Source organism: Populus nigra, chromosome 19, assembly GCF_951802175.1.
Source record: "Populus nigra chromosome 19, ddPopNigr1.1, whole genome shotgun sequence".
NCBI classification, from domain to species: domain Eukaryota; kingdom Viridiplantae; phylum Streptophyta; class Magnoliopsida; order Malpighiales; family Salicaceae; genus Populus; species Populus nigra.
In genome coordinates, this window is record NC_084870.1 from 4316853 (window position 1) to 4324170 (window position 7318).

Genomic DNA, 7318 nt, shown 5'->3' on the forward strand with positions numbered 1-7318 from the left:
ATCACGACCATAGTGAATTTGGGTTCGCACCAATCGCTGCCCTCACAGTAATAAGTTTTGGTTAATTTGAACATATGAAACTTGATGTTCTTTTGCCTATAAGCTTCACCACATGCTCAAGTTAAGCTTCGCATATAACCCTTGTACCGCAAGTTAGCAATTTGAAGCCTGAATCATTTAGGAATTACAACAACAAAAGATAGACTTTAGTCACTCATAAAAGAGGAAAGAAGAAACACATACATATGATAAAACCAGCTATAATATGAATCTCGATGGTGAATAAGGCTATTGATGAGCCAATGCACCAAAAAATTCAAAAAATGTCTATACTAATTAGAGATGAATTTTTTCCATGTCAAAGCTTAATGTATGGGAAAAAGCTCATTACACTAAATGATTACATGCTAAGAGAGTTGAGAAGGATGAAAAATGTATCTGCCACTTGCTATCAAGTTGATTGAGAGAACTTTTACTAAAAAAGCTGTGAAAGAAAGCCACAATGACTCTATAAACTCGCCTCATAATATATGCATCATGAAGATATTCTTTAATTGTCATAGCCCGACCCAACCTGTCAGATATTATTCACTTTAGGCCTTACCACCCTCACGAATTTGTTCTTGGTGACCACGCATGACCCTAAAACGAGTCTGACAAGTCAGCAACCAGCACTACTAATAAGGTCAGCTACCAACTTCTCACCTGCCGATATGGGATATTACAATCCATCCATTTAAAGAGCCTGACGACCCCGTCGGCACAACCGGATAGCTAGTGAGGTCGGATCTTATACCAAATGTCACAGCTCGGCCTAACCTGCTAGATATTATCCGTTTTGGGCCTTACCGCTCTCACATATTTGTTCTTGGTGACCATGTATGGTCTCAAAACGTGTCTGACAAGTCAGCAACCAGCATTACTAATAAAGCAGCTACCAACTCCTTACCCGCCGATGTGGGATATTATATTAATGATGAAGACTTGTTGCTTTGATCAAAACTTTATAATCACCTTTTTTTTTTATTGAAGGATACATCATTGAAAAGGTGGTGAATTGTATTTTGATGGATGATGGTTTGACTGTCAATATACTACCTCTTAAAACCATGAACAAGATTAGGATTCCTACAGATGAACTATTCTCAATTCATCTTACGATTCAAGTCTTTAATCAAGGAGGGAAAAATATCATAGGAAATATAAGACTTGTGATACACATGAAAAATATAGAGTTTAAATTATTTTTTCACATTATAGATGTCAAAACTACTTACAAGATACTATTTGGACAACCATGGATACATAAAACTTATATTGTCTCCTCAACATTTCACTAATGCTTTAAGTATTTTCGATATGGACAAGCGAGATTGAGAGTGGAGGATATGATTTCTTTACCATAACTACTTACAAGATACTATTTGGACAACCATGGATACATAAAACTTATATTGTCTCCTCAACATTTCACTAATGCTTTAAGTATTTTCGATATGGACAAGCAAGATTGAGAGTGGAGGATATGATTTCTTTACCATAACTGAAGCCCATTTTACCAACGTAAAGTTTTATTTTATGTTATTTATGATGGAAAAACTACGATCCCTACCTAACTACCAAGAAGAGGGATAACTTGACTCTAAGAGCTTAAAAATGCATAAGTTATCTGCAAATAAAGAAATAACTCGTCCAATGAAGAACAAAGGAAAAGAAAAGGTAACAGAAGACTTTGTCAATAATAAGGTATCATGTAAAGCTATAGTACTATGATATATTCTAGCGTGAGCAAGAAAAGAGGGTCAATATTCTTTTTCTAAGGAAGAAGAGAAGATCACAAAGGGGCTAAAAAAATTAACCTTTCTACCTACTAATCTCACATTGACCAAGGTCTCAAAACCTTTATCGAAAATGTTTATTCATCAAATTAAGTCGGAAGTTATCAATCTCGAAGGACTCACTAATAAACGAGTGAATGGCTTCAATCCCAATGATTATAAGCTTTTATCTATGGTTGGTTATAGTCGTGAATATGTCAATAAATTAGCAAAGGATGGGGATATGGCTCGAGTCAAAGGTAAACAAGTTTCTACAAAGACTAAGAAGGCTTGGAGAGAGAAGAAAACTTATAGCAAAACTTCAAGGGTTGGTATTGAATAAAAATCTTCTACATTTCTTCATTTTAAGATTAATAAAAGGCCTCAAGATACTTAAGTGTGGAAAAAGTGAAGGAAAAAAAAACAAATTCAACCTCCACATCTGAGGGCTTTAGTTTGGGATTGTCTTGGTGTGACTAAGACTTGTGCTTTAGTCATTGATAGGATTGAAACCAAAAAGAGTGGAAGGACTCTAAATTAGATGTTAGTATTCACAAAACTTGGACCATCCAAATAAAAAGATCATAAGCATGTACTCAATCATCGACCAACTTTGGTGAAGGGTTTAAAAGATCTTCCTGGCAAAATACCTTCATGTATGAAGAGACAATGCAGATGGGTGGTAAGTGTTGAGGTGAAATTGAAATAGGAAAATGCACGATAGTGATCACAAACCCTTCTGATGGAGAGAAATAAGAGGAAATGATGTATCTCATTTCAAATCACACCGATATTGAAGATAATGATAATGATGAGTTTCTCATCGAAGAAGATGTTGAGGAGGCTTCACCCATCTTAGAATCAGAAAATAAGTCTTTGATGGATGAACTTAAAGAGGTTAACTTAAGCATCATTAAAAACCCACGTCCAAGCTTCATCAAGACAAACTTATCACTTAAAGAAAAAAGGGATTATATGAAATTTTTGATAAAGTATTGAGATATCTTTGCTTGGTACTACAATGAAATGTTAGGTTTAAAATTGAGTGTTGTTGTTCATCAATTAGCAATAAAAATTAAGGTTAGACCTATAAAACAAGCTCAGCTTCTCTTTCGTCATAAACTCATCTCATAAATTGAGGTAAAGTCAACAAAATTATCTAAGTGGGTTTCATTTGTGAAGTGAAGTATCCTACATGGATCTTAAATATCATGCCAGTGAAAAATAAAAATGACCAGATCTATGTTTGTGTAGATTTTCAAGACCTTACAATGTTTTTCCCAAAGATAACTTTCCACTTCTAATCATTGAGATCATGATTGAGATCATGATTGATGTTACAAACATGAGACCTTACAATGTTTGTGTGGATATAAAAATAATTTAAATCTAAGTGAAGTATCTTCAATCTTCCTTTCCTTAAATGGTTTGTCTAAACATGGCTACTCCTGGCTATTTTTCTACTCTTGTGGTTGTCGCCACAATTCTCTATCCAAACATCTCTTTTCAAGATTTGGCTCTTAAATAAAGTATTGGTCATTAATTGATATTTATAATTCTTGTCATGTTGCATTTTTTTCTAGTGAACCTCAGAATCTTGAAGAAGTAGCAAGAAGGGAAGAATGGAGAAAGGTTATGAATGAAGAAATGACAAGTATTGAGAAAAATCATACATGAGAGTTAGTGGCATTACCAAAGAAAAAGAAAGCAGTTGTATTAAAATGGATCTACAAGACTAAATATAATGAAGATGGCAATGTACAAAAGTATAAAGCAAGATTTGTTGCGAAGGCTATACATCTCAGCTTGGAGTAGACTTCACAAAAACATTTGCACCTATTCCTAGAATGGAAACCATCAAAATTGTTCTTGCTTTGGCAACACAAATACAATTACAAGTTTTTCAACTTATTATCAAATAAGCTTTTCTCAATGGAAAATTATAGAAAAAGGTTTATGTAGAGCAACCTCCAGGTTATGTGATGAAAGGAAAAGAAGACAAGGTCTCTAGACTTTATAAGGTTTTTTACGGTTTAAAGCAAGCACCAAAAGCATGGAACAACAAAATTGATTCTTATTTTGATCAAAATAGTTTTGAAAGATGTCAAGAAAAAAGGAGAAGATTTTGTGATGATCTGCCTTTATATTGATGATCTAATACATGCATGCTCTAATATCATGTTAGAAAGAAGCAGGGAAAAAGAAAGGGAACTCTTACATTATATTACTCTTCTCAGAAAGGAAGTCCCTGGTAAACCTGGACTTAAAAGATAAATATTTCTTTACATGCATATATTTAGGTATCCACGTACAAGTAATTTTGAAAGGGAAAAGGGTGTCCTACGGTCTCAATTACAATCAGCAAAGAGGAGAAACTGATTCAAAGGAAGAATTCTTGGGCAAAATCTCCTGGAAAAGAAAAGACCTTGCCCCTGCTTTTTATAGCCAATTGTATGTGAGCTTTTCCGTGCTTAAGAAAAAAAAGGGAGATTTTCTCCTATTCTATGAAGTAAGGTCGGCCACCTGCAAAAGCTTTTTGTTTGTTTCCTCTTCTAAAATAAATACATGAGGGGACGTTAAGATCTTTCCTATTTCAAATCATAGCAAAAAGAGAAACAATTCCTGTTTTGTAGTACAAAGTCGGTTTACCCTATGCCCTTTTAATAAAGATAGTCTATAGCCCTTTTCTTTTTCTTTCTTCCAAATTAACTGCTGCTACGATCTCACAGCCCGCCATCACCATCGTCACAGGACAAGATGAGAATTAGCAGACTCCCTCGGTGATTACTAGTAACTAACTACAAGATAGATGAGGCTGATAGTAGCTCAGAGTCTGCGTCTTCACATAAACACAGGGAGAGGTTGCATTCTGTCCCTCCTCAGCAGTTTCCAGAAGTTGGAACCAACTAAGCTGATGGGAGCTGCTGGCAAAAAAAAAAAAGTCAAACGGTGGGAATATTTTTGTTTCTACCACCCTCCGTAATATACAAAAGAAATCCAAGATCCATATCTGTTGAGCGCCATTATTTCTTTATCATTCCAAATTCCCAATAGATTCAAAGAGGTTTCTGCAGATGAATGACCGTGTCCACTCATTGTCCATAACTCAAGACTGAAAGTACTAGCTGATTCTCTCTCAAAGTATACGGTAATGGTAAGTAATCCTTTGCACACCATAAGATCCATTTCAATCCCATGAATCGATCATTATAACGTACAGCAACTTCCATTCCTCCCCATCCGATTGGCTAAATGATACCGCCATTGACCACATCCACTCAAGGGAATGCCCTTAACTTCTTCCCAGTGGTTTGTACAAAGTTTTATTACGAGTAACTTCGATAAATTCTAATCATAATCTTTTAGTATTTGATCATTCAAAAGGAAAATTATTCTATTCTTATACATAAATATAGAACAAATTATCACTGGAGATTATATTTCACCTTCAAAAAATAAAATGAAGGGTTAGTTCTCGGAAAAATTAAGGATAAAAAGAAAAGATTATGTGCTTAGGCTTACTAGACCAGCTTCAAAGACAAGAGAAGTCTCAGCAAGTCTGAAGAGCATAAGACAAATTAATGTACGAGCAGTTTAACACCTTCTTTGCTATCTTCTTGTCAGCAAAGAGGCTGCCTGAATTACTACTCGATACAGAACCAAATAAAATAAAATAAAGAATCAAGGATGTATCAGCCTTTCTACAGAAATCCGCCAGCAAAAAAAGGAGGCGAAAAAGGGTGAGAAAGGGTTGTTTGTTATAGGTAGCTGCATTCATCTCCATGGCACTTTTATCAGCCAAAGAGCCAAACTCCAGCCCCATCAATTCCTTTGATCATCGGATTGTATAAAAAAAACAACAAGAATTAGGATAACCCATCAATTACTTTGATTATTTGATCGAAATAAGATGGCAAACAAACCCGGATTGGAAGAGAGTTGAGAACTGGAAACTAAAGGATGGAGCCTTGTGCGGCTTGGCCAAAAACCCTACCTTTGCCATGATGCTGACAGTGAGGGGTATACTTGTATATAAAGGCCAATTTATGAAAACCCTTTTGAATATTATTCAAAATCACGAATTTCTCCTCTTTATTTTTCTTTATTTGCAATTTAAGCCTTTGTTTTCCTTTAATTTATTTTCTGAAGTAGGGTGGGGCTCGATGATGGGTGACAAATCACAGAGCCTGGTTTTTGGTAAAGCCCACTATGACCCATACCACCATTTATTTATTTGGATGGTAAAATGACAATTTCCAGGGAGATTAGGGCAAGCAATTTACCGTATGCTAGCTAGGGGAATCAGGATGAAGACTGAGGAGGGGCCGGGAGGGGGTTAGGCTGAAGAATCACAAATTAAGAGGAAGGCAGCACCTTTCACTTGTTTGGATTAAAGAACGTTTAACAGATTTTCATTGTTTGGTTAGAGAAAGGAAGGGCGTGTTTATTAAGATTCCTTGCAAATTACACTTGATGAGGCAGAGACTGATATTATCAACCCAGTCACAAGATTTTTATTTTTAAAAAAAAAATGTAAAATAATGTGAAAGAAAGGAAAAATAATACTTGGTTTATCTTCTCATTCTACGACTACAGTTGATGCTGGGTGACAGAAACGGCCTGTGGAGAAGTCAAAAAAAGAAAAAGAAAACAGAACCAACCGGCCTGGCGCAAACGGAGTGGCAGTTTCAGGAGCCCACCTTCAGAGAGGATGCCCTGAACTTTAAGACAAGATAGCAAAATCCGTTGGAGAAAAGGCAATATAGGCTGAATTGTGACAACTTTAACCGTAGTTTGTGGGGGTGATATCAGTGAAGACGACCGACCGGCAAAAACACCCAGAATATTCCTTTCTCGTGCTTCGGAGAGAGAGAGAGAGAGACAACTTTTTTTCATGAATGTGCTTTATTCCTTGTTGCTAAGCAGCCCTGGTTGCTGCAAAAACAAAGTCCAAAACACCCAGATACCTTTCTTTCATGATGGCCGATGGCCGATGGCCAAATTCCCATAGAGCAAGGTCGGTCTTAATTTCTTGTACTGGAAATCAACAGGAAATTAAGGAAAAATAAGGAAGGGAAAGAAGTAAATGAAGCTGACGAACTTAATGAATTAGTCTTTCAAAAAACATTCAACAAGGGGCGACGTCTTGTATCAAGAATGGAAAGAATTAAGGAGGAATGAAGCATAATTTTCATAATGAACAGATTGTATATAATATACAAGTATTATGTCGACGTTATATTGGTTCTTACATGGTACCAAGTAAAGAAATCACACAAAGGATGAGTGCACAAAAATTAAGACGAGAGAGAGAGAAAAAAAACCAAATCTTTCATACGTCTTTATTTATTATCCTCTAGTTAGAATCATGAAGGGATTGTTTGCGCTATTGGATTCAGGAGGATGATATCTTCAGAACAAGATTTCGCGGTAGTCACTTTTAATGAAAGAAAGAAGTTAACCATAAAAGTTTGGATCAATAAGTTTGCTTTTATATGGTT

The 7318-nt window shown here is 35.7% G+C and overlaps 1 non-coding gene across 1 annotated transcript; it reads right to left on the reverse strand.

Moving 5' to 3' along the window:
- Positions 1–5322: 5322 nt before the first annotated feature.
- LOC133680692 (small nucleolar RNA snoR77) lies at positions 5323–5455 on the reverse strand. The gene has a single exon (XR_009836373.1). It is a non-coding gene; the product is annotated as a small nucleolar RNA snoR77 (small nucleolar RNA).
- Positions 5456–7318: the final 1863 nt, after the last annotated feature.